The sequence below is a fragment of the Chamaea fasciata genome, unplaced genomic scaffold (genome assembly GCF_029207755.1).
Source record: "Chamaea fasciata isolate MVZ Bird 193981 ecotype frontalis unplaced genomic scaffold, bChaFas1.0.hap1 SCAF_5, whole genome shotgun sequence".
NCBI classification, from domain to species: Eukaryota; Metazoa; Chordata; class Aves; order Passeriformes; family Sylviidae; genus Chamaea; species Chamaea fasciata.
The window spans coordinates 67,990,025-68,008,271 of record NW_027094090.1 but is presented as its reverse complement, the minus strand read 5'-3'; the positions used below and the strand labels follow the sequence as shown (position 1 = coordinate 68,008,271).

General features: G+C 41.7%; 1 protein-coding gene across 2 annotated transcripts in view; it reads right to left on the bottom strand.

Annotated features, from left to right (window-relative positions):
* DUSP16 (dual specificity phosphatase 16) overlaps positions 1-18,247 on the bottom strand; it is a 60,434-nt gene that overhangs the window by 31,178 nt on the left and 11,009 nt on the right. For both annotated transcript variants that reach the window (XM_066184303.1, XM_066184304.1), the window contains exon 2: positions 1,239-1,316. The gene's annotated coding sequence lies outside the window, so the exon portion shown is untranslated. The remainder of the gene's footprint in view (positions 1-1,238; positions 1,317-18,247) is intronic.

Here is an 18,247-nt window from a genome sequence, read left to right as displayed (position 1 = left end):
TTGATTTTAATTTTTTTTAAATTTCACTCATGTACCACGTTCTTTAAAAAGAGGCAGTTTAAAAAATTTCACCCTGTTTTCCTTTGCTTATCTATGGGTGCTCCCTCTTCTACTTTTAACACATCTGTACTTTGATCTATATATTCAGTCAAAAGGCATAGTATTCATTTTCTCTTCCTTGTAGAAACACCAGCCACGTGCATTTTAGATTACACACTGTACAACCATGAGAAAGGCAAGTGTAATGGAAAAAAACAGATGAAGGTGGATTTTCTGTTCAGCATTCTCTTGTCCTTCTTCCTGCTTGACTAATTACTCAACTTTGATTACTAGTTCTAAAGAAAAGTCTCCCCACTTCATTGTGCTCACCAGTCTGAAAACAGACACAGAAAGAGCCAGAAAGGAAATCAACCTCCCACAAATACACTGCACAAAAGACAGCCAGTTAGGATCTTTAAGCTCACTCTATTTCTACACCTACTGCTCAGCAACATTTTTACCACTGGCACTCTGAGACAGCTGGGCTAAGCAAGAGGGATGGGCCTTCCATTTAGATAACAGATATTTCCTGTCGTACAAATGGTCATATTTGAAATAATACATTAAATTATTTCAAGATATAACCACAAAGCACACCAAACCACCGCGTTTTCCTGACCTACTCAGCATAGCTCTCCAACATCTGCAATGCTCTTGCAAATACCATCCGTGCACCATCACCACCTCTAGGCAATAAGCCAGGTTATCCTCACTTGCTTTTACCAAGAAGCCAATCTCTTTGACATTCCCAGTGAAACAATAAACATTTATTAAGTGTGACCACAGGGAAATGTGGCTGGCAGAAGGTGGCCTCATGGGAAGCATTAGAACACGCTGTCGATACGTTACATCACTCTATTCAAAAGAGACTCAGACTTCATCTGGGGACTCCCTCTCCACCCATATGAGTGAGAAGCTCTTTCCATTTCAAAATACTTTTTTACTGCAGGTTCACAGCATACAGATCTGTGGCAACCAGAATGAAAGACTACTTAACCCACTCCAAACATATTCTATAATATATTACAATTTTATGTTCCTATTGTCCGGGACCCTAGACAACCAGGAAAAGTGTAAATGGATTTTTAAAAGATGATTATTCTCTCTCTATGACCTCCAAGTCAAAGCAACTGAAAATTCTGGAGTATGAATTTTTTTTATGAATTCATTATTATTTCATGTCAAAAGCTGTTACTTACCTACATCTAAGTCACAATTTATATGGGCTGAACAGGAGAGAAGGTGGTCCACATAAAAAGGCCGGCAGAAGGAATTATCTAAACATAGAAAAATAAAAATATTAATAATAATAGTAATAAAGTCCTTGCTACAATATTAATAAACACCAAAAAACCCCAGACAAACACCCCCAAACCAGGAAATGTATTTTACACTTTCAGTGCAGTCATTTGCTGTACAACTCCCCCAAACACATCAAAACCTAGGTGAGAAGTTATTTATCAATGCTGACATTCATTTACATGGAATGGGTCCAATATAGAAAGTTACGCTACACTGATTTTCTAAAAGAAAAGAGAAAAAAACCACCACAGAAAATCTCTCTACTATCTTTAAATTGAAATTTAAAAAAAAAAACAAAAAGGTTGGAGATGCTTTAAAAATCCCCAACAAACAAAAAACCAACCGGTGATAGCCTTCCAAACTTTTTGACACATCTCACTGCTGGAAAACCAATGTATAACTCAGCACTAACAGGTGATGCATTTGCATGGAATTGAACAAATTCACAATCTCTTGATCAGTGCCTATTAATGTGAAAGATTGCCACAAGTAAGTGTGAATACAGCTGTATTTTGCATGGACAGAGACCAGTGAAACAGGACATCTGTGTAATTAAGCCCACCTCCTCTCACTCTAAAAAAAGCCAGCACTGGAAACTGGTAACACTAGCATCACCCATCATTACACACAGTCACAGCCATTTAACTTCTACCCAAAGCACCTGCTGTTCCAACAGGAACAAATTAAATTACAACTTTTACCCAAGGAAGCAAAAATAAACACATCAGCGTCAGTTCCAAACTGTTTCCTGGGCAGCTAAGCCCAAGATTCAAATCATGGCTGCCAAGAGATGACAGCTTCCCTTAATCACTGTGATATAAACCATGACAACAAATTATTGCCAAGCAGTGCCTTGCTGGGAGATCCAGGAGTGGCTCTGAAGCACGGAGTAAAGGATATGACAACTGGGAAGAGCCACCCCAGCAAAGGGCTGGGCGTGTTATGGGGAGCAGCCTGGAAACCCACCGCATCCCACAAGGAAAAGAGCTACAGGGATCAATCCCCTCTCTGTCTTTACGCAAATGGCAGCAGTAGAACGTGGGGTGAGAACCCTTCAGAGAGATACTGAGGTTACAACCCAGAACAGGCTTTGCTCACTAGGCTCATCTCTTGACTGGATTCCTGTGTTTTCCCCTGGAAGGACCCAGGCTGGAGATCCTCTCTCTTCCCATCATTAGCATGTTGGCATATGTATGCGAGAGCAGCAGGGCAGAGAGCTGGATGAGAAGATCTGTTGAAGATTGGGCTGGATCCTTTTCCCCCCCTCCCCTCTGCCTGCTCCAGATTCTCATTCCTTTCTGAGCCTCAGGAAGAGGCTCTGCAGACCTCACTTGCTCCTTCCAGTGGCAAAAGCCTGGCGGAAGGCAATAGAGAAAAAGACAAAACTCATCCTACTCGTCACACTTGTTGCTATTCCCTTTTCTAATCCCATCCCAGAAATTAACACTAAACTAATGCTCAGCACTGATTAGGCTCCTCCTAGAGACAGGTCCCTATGATCTGAGACCACCTTGTGACAGCCCAAGGAAACAAAAGCATCTCCCCTTTTGTTCCTTAGTGCTTCATGTGCAGCTCCTGAAGCCCCACTGAAAGCTGTCAGGCAGTCTTCACATTCACCAGTACCTGCCCCTCCGTGCCACGCCACGACTCCTTCTGCCAGCCACACCTCTCTGATGTTCTCACAAATAAATCAGCTTTCACCTCGAGACACAATATTCTGTTTTCCCTCGCTTTAATAAATACATGTAAATCAAGTGTTTAAAGCAGCCCCCAAGAGCCCTCATTTCACCACAGGGAATGATTAATTTTGCTGAAGAGCAGATGAGAAACAAAGCACATACTTAATTTTGACACAGTTTACGGGAAGGAGGTGTCACATTTTAAGAACGGGATCCACTCATGATTGAAGACTGAGCTGCTGCAACTTCAGCCATAAGCATTAAGCACATTTGGAAATTCCCTGGCAAAGCTGTTTAAGGAACAGACATTTCCTGTAATTTTCAGAAACATTTTATATCCCCCCCCCCTCCTCTTTAGTCTTGGTGGTAAGGAGGGGAAGCGAGAGAGAGAGAGAGAGAGAGGATACCATATTACCATTAAGTGAAATATGAATGAGCCACCCAAGTTTCAAGTGGAAACTTCAGCTATTTGTGCTTAGGAGAAAGTTTTAAAAAAGTCTTTCATCACTGAGGCCAGGATTTTTCTGCTGACTTTAGAAAAAGAAATATACATCCTTTCAATTAGGGTGAGTTACAGAAGGATATTAACTTGTCTTTATACTTACTTCTGGCAAATAAGAAGTCCTCCAGGCCTTATTTAAATACCTTTTTCTATTTTCCAGAATTAAAAATTGAAGCCTGTTTTTCTCCTCTCTTGCTCAGGGCCTTCCCTAAACTGCAGCTAAACAAACCCAACCAGTGGGGTCATGCAGAGCACTCCTCCCACGGCAGAGAGTGAGGAGAATCGAGCAAGAGAAAAGGCAGGGATGGAATAGTCAAATGTGACAGCATCCCTCTAAGGACCTCACCACCTTCCTCTCTTTCCTAAAAATCGAATCTTGTATGAAGTATCTGGTATAAAGCTTCTAAAGTTTACAGTAACTTAGAAAATTATTTCATTTATCTATGTAATCGAAGTCTGAAGAGATCCAATCCAAAGCCACAGCGTATGACACGTGAACTCACAAACCAAATGAAACTGAAGGGCAGTTGCCTATCCCCACAAAACACATCACGAGTGCTACTTTGGCCCTGTACACCAAATGGCGAAGACCGATCATGTAATTGTGACCAACTGCCCACACCTGCCACCCTCTACCAGAACAGTATGGTCGCTTTCAAAGGCACAAAGAAAACAAAGTAACACAATGAAAAACTTAAGGTGTTGAACTAATTCATAAACCCTCAAGCTGCCGCAATTCCAGCATATCTTTGCTATTTGCATGACTTGGGTGCTTTACAGCAGCATCTTTTATGACACCAAGGTTTCCATCTCCTACACAAGCTGCCCGTTCTGAATCGCCCGTTCTGCAGCTCTGCAGACCAACACTAACAGTGACTTCTGTATTTTACACGGTCATCTTTTTGCTGAGAAACAGATTAAGAAGGGGAGTGCTCTGAAGAGTAGCCCTAAATAAACATCAAGCACAGGTGTCGTAATAGTCCACGCTACTTCTTTAAAAGGCTTACCATGAAACAGGGTAAGATGGGACCTCAGAGTCTTCAGATAATGGTAAACTTTAAATCATAAGGCATTCTGCCTAATGAGAGCCTTTGAGGGGGAGACATCCAAATGATATGGCCCTGCAAATAAGGAGCCAAAAACTAGATTTAAAAAAGGGCAACTCTGATCTGCTTCGTGGTCACTGTATGATAAAAACCGAAGGTGGATCTGAAACCATTGAAAAAGGACTAGGATGGATTAAAGACAGAGGATAATGATGGTAATTCTATTAGGGAAATTAATCAGAATAGCTCCTGGGCAAGGCAGGGATGAATTTCTTGCAGCAGACTTTTTATTGGCTCTTCTCTTAAATTAAACTGAATGACTAAAATGAGTCAATCTCCTTTAAGAACAGAGACTTGTAAATTGCTTGCGTGGTACGGTACAACGTGGGTTAAAATCCTCTGGTCTTTCACCCATTTGAGGAAATGACACCAGTTCTCCCGGAAGGCAACATGCACATTCAACCCCTTCACATCAGGGCATGAGAAAGTTTGGAAGGAATTTTTTTTTTTTTTTAACTGTCAACATTAATACTTTGTTTCTTCCTGCTTGTGTTTGAAAATACTGTGCTGCACTGCGCTGCATGCATGTCCTGTCAGCTGTACAGGGAAATCTCTAGAAGCTTAAAAAAATACCTAATAAAAGTGTTAATTAAATCTGTTGTCAAACTCATTTTAAAAGCCCTCTGCACGCTCTAAACAAAATTAATATTGCCACCAGCGTATGCTATATAGTGATAAAAGCATGCAGAAGCATCTTCAGCAGGGAGGCTGGGCCAAATAAAACATTGACATTACACATATGTAAGCTCAGTGCTATCATTACAGCCGTTAAATTTAATTTGGTTTCTCCTTAAATGACATATATATGGCAAGGAAACAGATTAGATGGTGGAAAACTGCAAGTCCACAAACATGGTGCAGCCCGGCTATCTTGAAGCGGGAGTAGAAAAGGACACTTAGAGGAATATGCTGTACAGCAATGGCTCACAATTAACAGGCAGAAATAAATCAAGCCCTTATACGTTCCCAGAAATTAAACAGTTGCAGAAATCCTGCTAAGAGGCCTCCTATTCTGGGCTCTTCAGAGTAGTGAGCGGTTCAGGCTATGATATGCAGTGACAGCTGACTTGCAGATGAGGCACAGAAAAATTAACAGACCTCTAGATCCAGATGATTGTGACTCGAGTCTCTCATCATGGTGCGAGACTACTGGCAGCTCACACTCCGGGAACAGAACATGTTTTCATACCTAATTTGTAGCCACAAAGGTAATTATGATGGCTTGCTTATTAAAATTGCTTTCAAATATTAATTTAATTGACAAGACGGTACCAACAGGGCCTCAGTCGGGAACAGAAGCAAGAGTCATGGTACCTCACTGAGCTGTGATCCCAGTCGTGTGCTCTGGTGTGTCTTTCCCACAGGATCCCAAATGTTTGTTTGACTTAGAATCACGTTATACCAGACATGCAGCGGTGCCAAAGCCACATTTCTAAGATGATAACCACATGGCTGAAAGAAGAAGGCACATACATCTGTACAGTGGGAGAAGGAGGGCAGAGGATGACTTCTGTTCTCCAGCTGTACCTCTTGCATCACTACAAACATTACCACCGGAGGAGAATCACAGAGTCACAGAATGGTTTGGGTTGGAAAGGATCTTAAAGACCATTTCATTTCAACCCTCCTGCCATGGGCAGGGACACCTTCTACTATCCCAGGTTGCTCCAAGCCCCATCCAACCTGGCCTGGGACACTTCCAGGGATGAGGCAGCCACAGCTTCACTAGGTAACCTGTGCCAGGGCCTCACAACCCTCACAGGGAAGAAATTCTTCTTAATACCTAAAGCACACCCTGCCCTCTGTCAGCTTGAAGCCATTCCCCCTTGTCCTATCACTCCACGCCCTTGTAACATCTCTTGTAGGCTCCCTTCAGGTGCTCCTGCCTGATGTAGAGGATGAAAAGTGACCTAACCACAAAATACAGCAATCCTCCTTAAAAACAACTGACAAAATGCAACCACCATTTTATGTAGTGAGCAAGAACCAAAAGGGATCAGGATTTTTTTTTAATTTTGAAGGGGAAAAAATGCACAATACCAACCCAAGGGAGTAAATTACATTGTTATTATCTGATAGGCACCTTACTCAAGGACCCGGGTCAACAAGAAATGTTTTATAGCAACCTCTCTCGGTTTGTAACAGAACTTTGTATATCAAAGAGAAACAAAACATACTCCCTTAAAATACACCAGTATTATCCCGTTTGATGTGTGCTTATATGTATGCACAGCTCTGTACAAATCTGTAAATAAGAGATTACGTTTCTTCAGAATCTGTAGAGGTGTCCTGTTTTACACAGTCCTTTAAAAAGCAACTGGAAAGGCACTGACTGTTGTCAAAGTAATCCCAAGCTTGGAGAGCTTAATATATTTCTGCAATAACTGAAGCAATACATCAACAGAATGGATCAACTTCAGGGTATGCAGAGCCAACCAAAATACTTGGAAAAAAGTTTATCATCTGCAAACTGCAAGATCCTTGTATTTCTCAAGTATTCAGCAATGGTAGAAGCATCAGTTCCTTGTCAACAATCATGGATACATCAAGAAATAATACTGATTAGTTTTATAATAACTTACTCGTTCCACATAAATTCCTGCTGGTACCATTGACACGTGTTCTTGGCAATTTTCAGACAGACTTCCAGTCTGCATGTGAGCAGCCAACAGGAACCGGTTGGGATTTGGTAGCAGTCCTGAGGTTTTTACCTCCAGAAACTGATCCTGAAGGATGAAGGTATACGATGGGTGGTCCTTAATCACTTCCTTAATGTGAAAACTGAGGTCAGAGTAGAAAAAGAGCCAAGGAAGGAAGTCTGCAGCACCCCTCAAACATCCCCCCCACCTTCCTGAACAACTCCTTTAACAGTTTAGAGGGTTAACTTGTAGTCTAAATGAAGTAGTCAGAGGTTGGGATAGAAATAAACAGCTTGCACAAGCAAGATACTGTGCTATTAACTTTTTATAAGTGACTTAAAAATTAGGTCAGTCTAATTTGTGGCTGATACTTTGTTCTTTCACTACTATGAACTCACGATGATGTCAGTCTCATGTTCAAACATGCCACATTTAGCCGCGCACAGGCTTCCTGAGAGACTCTCTCAACCTTCCTTTGTGCAAAAGGCTTCTGCCAGGTTCTTAGCTCATACTTCACTGACTCAGGCGTGCCACTCCAGTTTCAAGGCAGTTACACTGGCTTCCCGTCAAATACTGCACAGTTTGGGTTGGGTTTTTTTTTTCCTTCCTCTTCTATTTTTTTAATTTTCTCTAACTTTACTAACTCAAAGTTTAAGAATATGTGTCCCCTATTCAGGTTACCATCTCAGGCCTCACCTTCCTCACAACATCCAGAAGAGAGCCACTCGCTAAAAGCTGTGGGAAACAGGTGGTTCTACCTAATTCAGCCCAATAATTTCAATAATTAAAGGGGGCCTACAAGAAAGTCAGGGAAGGGCTTTTTAAAAGGGCATGTAGTGATAAGGCAAGAGAGAACGGCTTTGAACTGAAAGAGAATAGGTTTAAATTGAAGATTAAGAAGAAATAGAAATTCTTCCCTGTAAAGATGATGAGGCCCTGGCACAGGTTGCCCAGAGAAGCTGTGGCTGCCCCGTCCCTGGAAGTGTCCAAGGCCAGGTTTGACAGGGAACATTCTCCCAGATAGGCACAATCAGGTTTTTGTGTAAATGTCCTCTTAAAATGAGGGCACAAAAATTCTTAGGCAAGAGTAAAGGAAAGCCCTCTAGAAATACAATGGTAGGTAATAAAAAACCACAAACCAGGTCACTGTTTAAAAATGGCCATCTGCAAGTCTGCCCTTAACAATCCCAAGTCTCACCATTTGACTCAAGTTTGTGCCTGTCACTAAATATCTATACTAAACACTGACTGCAGGGAAGATGCACACAGCCTATGCTTCCCACCACGGAGACTTTACCTGCAAACACTAAGCTGGAGCAAAAGGAAAATTTTTATGCTGCTAAAACATTTCTCTTGAGGCTATGGGAGATATAATGCCAGCCCAGACTCTCCCCGTCTCATTCACAAGGTCGTGTTTCACAACTTATTCAGACATTTTTATTTGGGGTTTGTTTTTTGTTTTTTGTTTTTGTGGATTTTGAAATATCATGTCAGTATGTTCAAACCCGTATTATATATTGCATATTGCATGAACCCTTAATGTGCTTAGAAAAGCATCCCACATGGTCTCAGGAAAAGGCACATTTCCAGCACCACAGTAAATCCCAGGTACTTTATGAAAGAAAATAAACAGATGTGGTCCAAAAGAACTTCATATCCAACAAATCCCCGCGGTTCCTGCTGCATCTGCAAGTGCCCAAGGATACAGGAAAGGCAAGTCTTGCAGGGAGAGGTGATATCTTTTATGAGAGGTTAATATGAAGCGATAAGGAGAGGGAGGGCACGAACTCCAGAAAGCACAAGCCCTTCCTCACATACACTGATGTGAAACAGAACCAAACTGTGACACAGAAACAACAGCCAAGGCCTCCAATACATCTCCACATCCAGCCTGTCCCTCTTCCCAAACAGGAAAAGAAGTCCAAAGCACATCCCGAAGCATGTAATAAATCATGCAGTGAATCATATTCCTTATGGAAACTGTCTGGCTGAAGTCACACCACTGGAAATAAGTGATAAAAGACAGAAAGAAACCTAAAAGATAGCCTCAAAGAAAGGACACTCCCCTCCACACAAATTTTTGGAGTTAATACCAAGACAAGAAAATCCTGGAGTCATCATGAAGTTATTAGATTTTTGGTAGATTTTTCCCATAAACAAACTTTTCCCTGGATTTTAAAGTTGTTTATTGCTATTAACTGACACTTGACCTAGCTTTATATTCACTGGGTTTTTTTCAAGATTTAAGTGAAATTTGTGTTCCTGAAACTTTGCCTGTCTTTGCCAAATAAGTCAGTTGAAACTGAAAAAATTCTTCTCCTTACAAACCCTTCTTGTAGCCTGTTTGACAAAAGTTTGTATTTTCTGAAAAATGAAACAAACAAAAATCCACCCAAACAAACAAAAGCTCCCACAAAAACACCATAAGAAAATTACTTTCCTTTAAAGCATTTTGCAGGTTACTGAAAAGCTTTGACCATTTCCAGATACAACTTAAAAGGTAGTGCATTAATCAAAATTCTAGAACTAGAAGTTTCATCCTGCAATTCAATGAGGAGACAGTAACTTAGGTTTTTTAAAGTAAAGCTAATTTTCTTTTCCTGGAGTTCCAAGCTGACTTAAGTAGCAGTGACAAAGACAGCAGGTGAGATTAACCACGTTTACCTTTATAAAGTCATGACAGAGATAGATACAGTTGATGTGTGTGTTACCTGGGGTCATTTTGCTCATTTTTTTAAACTTTTTTTTAATTGCAAAGAAACGTTAGCTGGAACTGGTTTGCCCCCAGAATGGTGCGTGCAGTTAGGTTCTCCCCAGGAACACCCAGTGGCATGAAAAGATTAACGCTGGTGCTTTGAACCAGAGAGTAAAAGGAGCAAATTCCTACCAACAAACACCAAAAGCAGACTGAGGCTGTGCAGACTAAGGCGAGAAACCTTTTCCAGCAAAGGCTTCATCCCTGACTGCAAGTGCCCTCTCTGATAGGATTCTAGCACAGGTCAAGACGTGCAGGAAGAGAGCTGAGCACACGCACACAAGCGGAGGTCACCAGGAAAGGGGGGAAGGAGAAGGGCTCCTCCCACCCTCTTCAGGCTTCTTCCTCTGCAGCCACACCACTGGGCTCAAGTCAGAGCAGGAATGCCTGGGGCATGTGCTTCCAAAGGCAAGTAATCCACAGCCTGGGAGATGGGGAAAGAAATCAAGCACAAATCCAAATAATTCTTTAGAACATCTACGTTTTAATGTAGATCAGACTACCTTGGAAGAGGCAAAAAAAATAAAACCTATGATTTAGGTCTAGAAGAAAACATATCTAGGCTACCTGTGGCTACAGTGCTTATCCAGGACTAAACCATTCTTCCTAAACTTGTTCTCTTCATCAGCTTAAAGCACAGTCTTGCCAGGGTTTAGCTTTGTGGCATTCTATTGAAAGCATAACCACGTAAGACCTTACCGAGAACCAGCTTTGGGTTTGGCAGGGAGACCACCTGGCATCAAAGGTATGCTTAAGGCCATATCCATGAATTTTAGTGAAAAAACAAGAGGCAGCAGGTTCTAGGGTTTTTTTTTAAATGGTTTTGGCAGCTAAATTATTCTGATATTCCATGCATGCTGCAGTGCAGGGACAGCATGGAGGGGAGAGGCTTAAATCTGAGACTCATGAGCTACCTCTGAGCCAAACCACCAGTGTGGCACTCAAGCCAGCCTTGATAAAAAGGAGAGTTAATTTGTGCGAGCTCACCTCATGGCACAGCTACAGAGCTTTCCATACCCAAGCTAAACCTTTCCTCTGTGGCAATCCACAATGTAGAGCAGATGGACCAGGCTGAGCATCTCCAGCTGCACTGTCCCAGCGTGCCACATCCAGAATGATTTGTTCAGCAATTGCTGCCATTACCATACCAAACACTGGATTAAGCAGAGATCTCTAAGCTTGTGTTATTACTCCTGCTCAGATACACCAAGAGTGTAAGGAATGGAAAATAAACTTCCCACCAGCACAAACAGGTTGCTGCAGACAGCAAGGGCTGTGTATGGAATATAGTGAGAAGTATGCTGGAATAACTGAAGGAGAGGAGAAATACCCTAGTGCTCCAAGAAGATGAACCCAGCCACCAGATATTAATCTATAGAATGTACAGTATTCCCTAGGAGGTGATACACCATTGGCTTTAAACAAAGTATGCACTGCTTGGATGGGAAAAGGGAACTTGGCCACACAGAATTCCCACTCCACTGGTACAAATGGATGGTGCCTGGGCATGAAGGTCCAAAGTCCTGTTGGACAGCCTGAAGTACAGTATTGTCCCATATGCTGGACTGCCATGGATTTTTGGGGTGTTTGAGGTAAAATTCAAGTCAATGGTGCCTTTCAGCACAGGTCTGTAGAGTCAGGTATGAGCCAGCCCCAGCGTGATGATTGCTCACAGTCTCAGCACAGCATCCTTGTTCTTACACAGCACAATAGGGACGCTCATTACATGAGCACCTTCCTTGGGGCTGTTCACTCAATCAAAGAGTAATTATTTAACCTCAATCCCATCTCCTTTGCATTCCCATTAAAGAAAATCTTATGCAAAAAGGTAAGAGCTTGGCTACGAGTCCTTGGCCCAAACATCCTCCTGCCAGTGCTGTGCTGCTTGCCAAGCCCTCGCTGTTTGTACTTCAGAAGTCTGCAGCAGACAGGACTGTGCCAAATCCAAGGAACTTTGTCATTAAGAGAAAAAACTAACAGTAGGAAGTACTCTCCATGCTTTCCTAATCTTGTCAAGCTGTACAGACAATTACAGTTAATAAAAGTATTCTTAGGAAGCTTGATGACAACTTTAGAGCCAGCGCAGCTCTGCTTCAGGTAGACTGGTCTGAAGAAAGCAGCAGGGAAGAAACTGTCTCTTGCTGCACCTTTAGCCCCTCACAAACAAGCAAAGGACTCCCCAGAGAAACTGCTTCAGATAGCAATTTAAGTAGTACAGATCTACCCAGGAACATAAGCTTCTCTCTCTGCCTGCCCAATGAAAATACCTTTGCTACCAGCACCTGAGCTTGTAACCACAGAACGAGCATGATCCTTCTCTGCACGAACTACTTAAAAGCATTTGAGGTTTTTCTTCCAAAAGGAATAAACAGACAAAGCTCATCAGTTCCAAGAAGAACATCTGAAAAAACACTCACCCTGTCCCAGCTCACCAAAGATAGAGATGTGCAGTAAAATGGCCTGCTCCACTACACTTGGCACCTACTACTGCCTGTAACACCTACGATTTACAGCAGTGCCTCCAGACAGGGCAATGAAGAGTCTAGGTAAGTATCTTTTAAGATGTCTAGCTTGAAAAAAATCATAGTCGTATCCAAAATTCTTTTGATGAACAACTGACATCAAGTGAAGGATTTACTGACTTAGAACTCACGTTTCTTTTTAGGGATAAAGGATCACAGAGGACCAGGCTGAGAATTTAAATATGGGTGCCTTCTTTTTGTATTTTTAAGGCATGGTCAAATCCTCCTGAGGCCTTTCACAGGCTGTATATCCATCCAGCAAGGCTAAAGACAATTCCCATGGTACTCCACCCAACCCCTACGTTTTTCAGACATTCAAATGCATTCAGATCTATCCCCGAGAAACCTTTTCTAAGGAGCAAGTTCCCTGTCTGAACCCAGCAATTAGATTACCAGCAGTTTCAGACACAGACAAAATTGCAAAATCCACCTCTAGACTACTGATGCCCCAAGCAGGAATGGTGATGCATCCACCATGGCAAAAGCATTTGGAACTTCACAGAGAAAGCAGCCTGGAGGTAACAGTGCCATCAGGTTTGCTGAGATAGGCATCTTCGGATTGGCTCACAACAATTAAGAAAACCTTAAAGTTAAATCATTACGAAGAAGAGCAACGCTAGGCCACCTTTTATGATTCACAGGTTTCAACTAAACCATAAAGAACAAGAGATTAGGCCTCCTGGAAGGTCTGGTAATTTTGTTACCCTATTTATATTGTCATCATGATCAACTGTGATTTGATTTTAATTTTTGAATCCAGAGGAGTTATTTAATCTGCTATAAAACTATAAATATAGCTGAATTGTTTGATTTGATTTTAATTTTTGAATCCAGAGGAGTTATTTAATCTGCTATAAAACTGTAAATATAGCTGAATTGTTTGAGGTTAACATCCTCACTACGAGATAAATAAATCTGTGGCATCATATACAAACAGTTCAGTGAACACCCAGCATTACATATTAGCACCTGAAAAGACACAGTCAGATCTGAAAGTTCAGTCAGAAGACTTGGCCATCAACAAAAATAAATTCTTGCTTTTAACAGAAGTAACTGAAAAGACAGGCAACTTAAGATGTCATTACACTTTCTCCTGGATTTTAATCACCACATGTTGCAATAAAGGCAGTGACAGAAAGAAAACATGATTAACTGATGGCCAGTCTAGAAAAATGCAGCACTAGGTAATGGTTTCACCTTCAAATCAAGTCAGTGCACGTTTAAAAAATTTCCAGTACCCTCCTGAAGGAATTCAACTACCTGCTACAGCCAACAGGCTCCCCTTTTTCAGTTTTTTTCTCTTACACCAGCGTATGTGATGGACTTCTCCCCACACTTCTACATTGAAGTTAGAGTTCTTCTCATTTTTCTACTTCATCCTAAGACACTTCAAACCACACAAAAGGATGAGAAATGCTCATCTAGGCACATGATCTCTTCTCTAGCAGCACAGTAGTATTTCTTTTTGCCTTAACTATGCTGCTCACACCTACGCACTGCAGCAAATATAATTTTTCAGACCAAATGCATCTTTATTTTCTTCTTAAGCCGTACAACACAATATGAGACCGTCACCTGTGTCACACTCCCTCCAAACCACTCTTTGCTGAACTGTCTACAAGGTCTTTGGAATCAGTATTTAGACTATTTGTGCTGACCAGGACTGCCTAGGTGAGCACTTTGCCTCTGGAACCACCAAACACAGCAGTCCATGGTCTGTGACTGGCCTCCTGGGTTCTGTAATAAATCTCTTTAATACTCCATGGAAGGGATACTCTAAAAAAAAGTGTACACTAAGTAAAAATAAGCTGTGTCTTTGGTTTTACATGCCAAAACAAACAAGATTAGTACTCCACAAAGAAAAGAACCAAGTTATTTACCACTTTGGAGTTTTACCAAGTATTTGATACAACCAAGCTAATGTTGAGGATTTTAGGATATTTTCATTACAACTTGGTTTTGAATAACTGGATCTCAAGACAGCACTATTTTGCAGAAAAAAAGATGCAAGCCCCAATATCTTTTCTCTACTTTTCGAGTAAAACTTCTTAATCATTCCATTTCACAACAGTGATCAAAACAAGATGAAGAAACAAGTATTTTGATAGCAAGGTCTCTGTGTTCAGCGTTTCGTAACAATTTTGTGGTGGCAGAGATGCCGTGTCATTCCAGACAGAGTGTATCTCAAAATGGAAACCTCCCCAGGAGGAATTCAGAGAATCGTGCTCCCCAGATGAAATGAACGCAGCTGACACAGAAGCAGAGTGTGCACTCTGCTGTAGGCCAGCCTTCCTTACTTCCATTGGTGAAATGGCACCGAAGCTCTCTGTACACAAGGAACCATAAGTTGCCATGAAGACTGAGGAAGAAAAGCCTTCTCCTAGGGGAAAATAAGCACAAACCAACTCCCAAGAGAGTCCGTCAGGGAAGGAACAACAGGAAGGAGGAAGAAATCACTACGAATCTGGCATCTTTAATTCAGAAAAACATCAGAGCTCTTGCAATTCCCACAAACTAAACAAGGAATCACACAGTTACTGTGGAAAAGGGGGAAGAGCCCGGCCAATTCTGTTTAGAGAAGGAAGTAAGGGGAATACCATGCCAAGCACAAGAGGAATTTAATTTGATGGAGAATCTACATTTCAATTTAGCCATTGAACCACTGCAGGTCATGCCAAGGGACATTTTTTGTTCCGTGTTTGTTCTTTACCTGGCAATAGGAAAATCAGCTTTCCCCTTGCTCCTCACTAGAAGGATCTTACAATATGTTGGAAAGGCAGGTCAGTGTTTACATCAGCTCACTGCTGAGTGACAGTGCCCATAACACAACCAGTTCACCACACTCCTGGAAGAGCTCCCAGCAGAACCCCTGCCATGCTGCTGTGCTTCAGAAATGGTGGTTAAGACACCGCCGGTCGGTCCAAAAGATCCTCAATTCAAGAAGGGAAAGGAAATGAAAAGCTGCGTGCTTAGCTCCCAGCTGAGTCTGGAAGTTGTGGAAGGTATACATAGCACTTCACAAGGAAAGGGAACAGGAAGCCATGAAAGAAAAGAGTCATTATGTTGAAATGGTAACATTTTCGTGAGGTTACACAGGCCAAATGAGCATATCCCAGAAAAATGTGAATCAAAGCCTCGGTGAAGAAACAGAAAGCAGTGTAAATGACAGCAGATAGAAAAAAAAAAAAGTGAAGAAAGAAAGAAAAACCAAAACTTTAGAAGAAAAAGTATCAGATATAAGAAAAATTCTAAGAGCTGATGCACAGAAATTGAAGAGTGCAATTAAATTTGATATTAGTTACTGGATAATAATAACTGAGAAAGCAAAAACAGGTTTCTTTGCAAGGGCCTGTCCTGCACAGGCTGCTGGCAAAAGGTAAGTTCAAGATGGATTAAGTCAGGACTGACACAGAAGAAGAAGTGGGAAAAAAATTGATTAACTAAGAGTAAGCCACCACGTTTTCAACATTTATGAGGGGATTAAGAATTTAAGGGTTGAGCAGAAACCAGAAATATGTAATGGTCACTAAAGCAAGCTATTCCAGCATAGGTACCAAGTGTTTGTAGAAAGTGCCATACATGACAGGAAAGAAGAAAATGACAGACAGAAAGACTGCTGAGCTTCAGTACCAGAACAAGTTAGTTAAAATAGCCACACAGAGCCTCCAGAAGACCTTGTGACAGGCATAAAGGAGAATATGGCAAGAAATGAGGGAGGACACAGAACCACCCTTCTCTCCCAAACTCAAACCCACCATGAAACTTGCTCATGTGTCTGAGCATGTCAACTCCATTGCTTGAAGGGACTTCACATAGACTTTCTAGAAAGCCCACTTTGAAGTCTATAGCAAAAAGTTAAAAAAAAAAATCTAAATTTTAAGATAAATGTAATATTTACAACCATATGCATCCATTTCCTACCCGAAGAGATGAGAAAAAGCCCTCAGAGGAGTAGTAGATGGGGAAAAAAACCCCAAATTGATGTGTCTGTTGATAGTCACACCATTGGATGAAGCCATTGGGAATTCACCACTTTAGATTTGCACCTGGCTGAAGGGCAGAGCGGTGCTGACATGACAGACAGGCTACTTCAGCTGACTGGTTTGCACAAACCCACATGCAAACTTGGCACAAGTCAGCAAAATGCAGTCTTCGTGGTCTGGCAGGGGAAATAAAGTCTTCAGCTGACAAAATGTCACCAGCAGCATGACTAGTCCCAGTGTGCTGTAGGGATGGCAGGTTCACCAGTAGGATGCTCCGGATTCCCACCTGCACAAGGCAAGATCTTCTACAACACCATCTCTTCCAGTGTGGATGCCATCCCATTACAGCAGTGCCATACAGCACCAGGAGCTCTGCAGAGCTCCAGCTGAACCTGCAGAACCCTTTTACTCCAGGCAGGACTCCAAGAACATGGTCCTGGTATCACCATGCTATTACTTAGAGTAAATGTAAGCAACACTCAAAACCCCCACATGATTGAGGGTGGAACTATATAAAAATACAGCATTAGGAGTAAAAAGAAATCAGACACCACCACTTGAAAAGGAATGGGAGTGCTAAACGGAGCTGTAGGTTTAATCAACACTTCCCCCAGAGCAACAGGCAGAGATGACACAAGCTATTAACAAGTGAGAAAAATGACAACTCTGAACACACTGGCACCATTTAAGTTAATATGAGAAGGAAAAAAAACCCCACCAGAGTAAAAAATGAATAGACATTACTAGCTATCCATTCTCAAAGCAGAAAAGAGATTTTTCATTTTACCAAATATGTATGATATAAAAGAAATGCTTTCAGGTTTCCAGTAGGAAAAGGTTTTTACTTCACTTTTCTTTGAAAGACCAAGTAATGAATATCCTTGTGATTTCTGACCAGATAACCTACCAAATGTACAAATTTCACCTGCCCACTTCAGATAACTATGACCACTGAAACCACCTACTACATGAAGACCACGTATCCAGATTTTCTCAATTCATTGTCCCTAGAAAGAGCCTAAGAAGCTTTATCATCTGCAAGGCTATTTTGTTCTGCCAGCTAATTAATTGCTTCTCTTATCATATAAGCCATCAAAAAACCAAAAAGAAAGTCACATTGAGTGAAAGCTTTATAAGATATAAGCTGCTCTGGAGAGAGCATATGGTTATATGTACACATGTGCATGTTCATGTACATGGTTTGTATGTGGGTGTATATATGAAAACACACATACATTTATGTCTATGTCCTGGCCCTGTTTTAAAGCAAAAGCATCCTGACAGAACCCAAACTCTAAACTTGTCAGGTGGCAGACAAGAGTTTCCAACGGAGCACAAGGCTCCTGGAGCCCTGGGAAGCCAAGCCAACTTGAATGCAGAGTGGCAAACAAAGAGCAATCAGCTTAACAGCCTGAATCACAGCTCCAGCCTTGGTTTCCCGTTGGTAAATCCATGTCATGAATATACTCCTTGCTGCCTCTACAGAAGACAAGCTTGAGGGGGTACATTCCGTGGCAGCTTAAAACAAGTGAAGTCAGGGCTACCGGTGAGCACCCAAGTCCCTCATACCAGCTCACGTGTTAATCCAGCAAGCTGACTCAAAGAGCTGCATCAGTCACAAACCGACTGTACAACCAAGCAGAACAAACAAATGCAGCACTAAACCACAGACAAACAATCTTCAGGCGTTTGTGGTTGGTTCCCAGCTCTGGTTCACTGT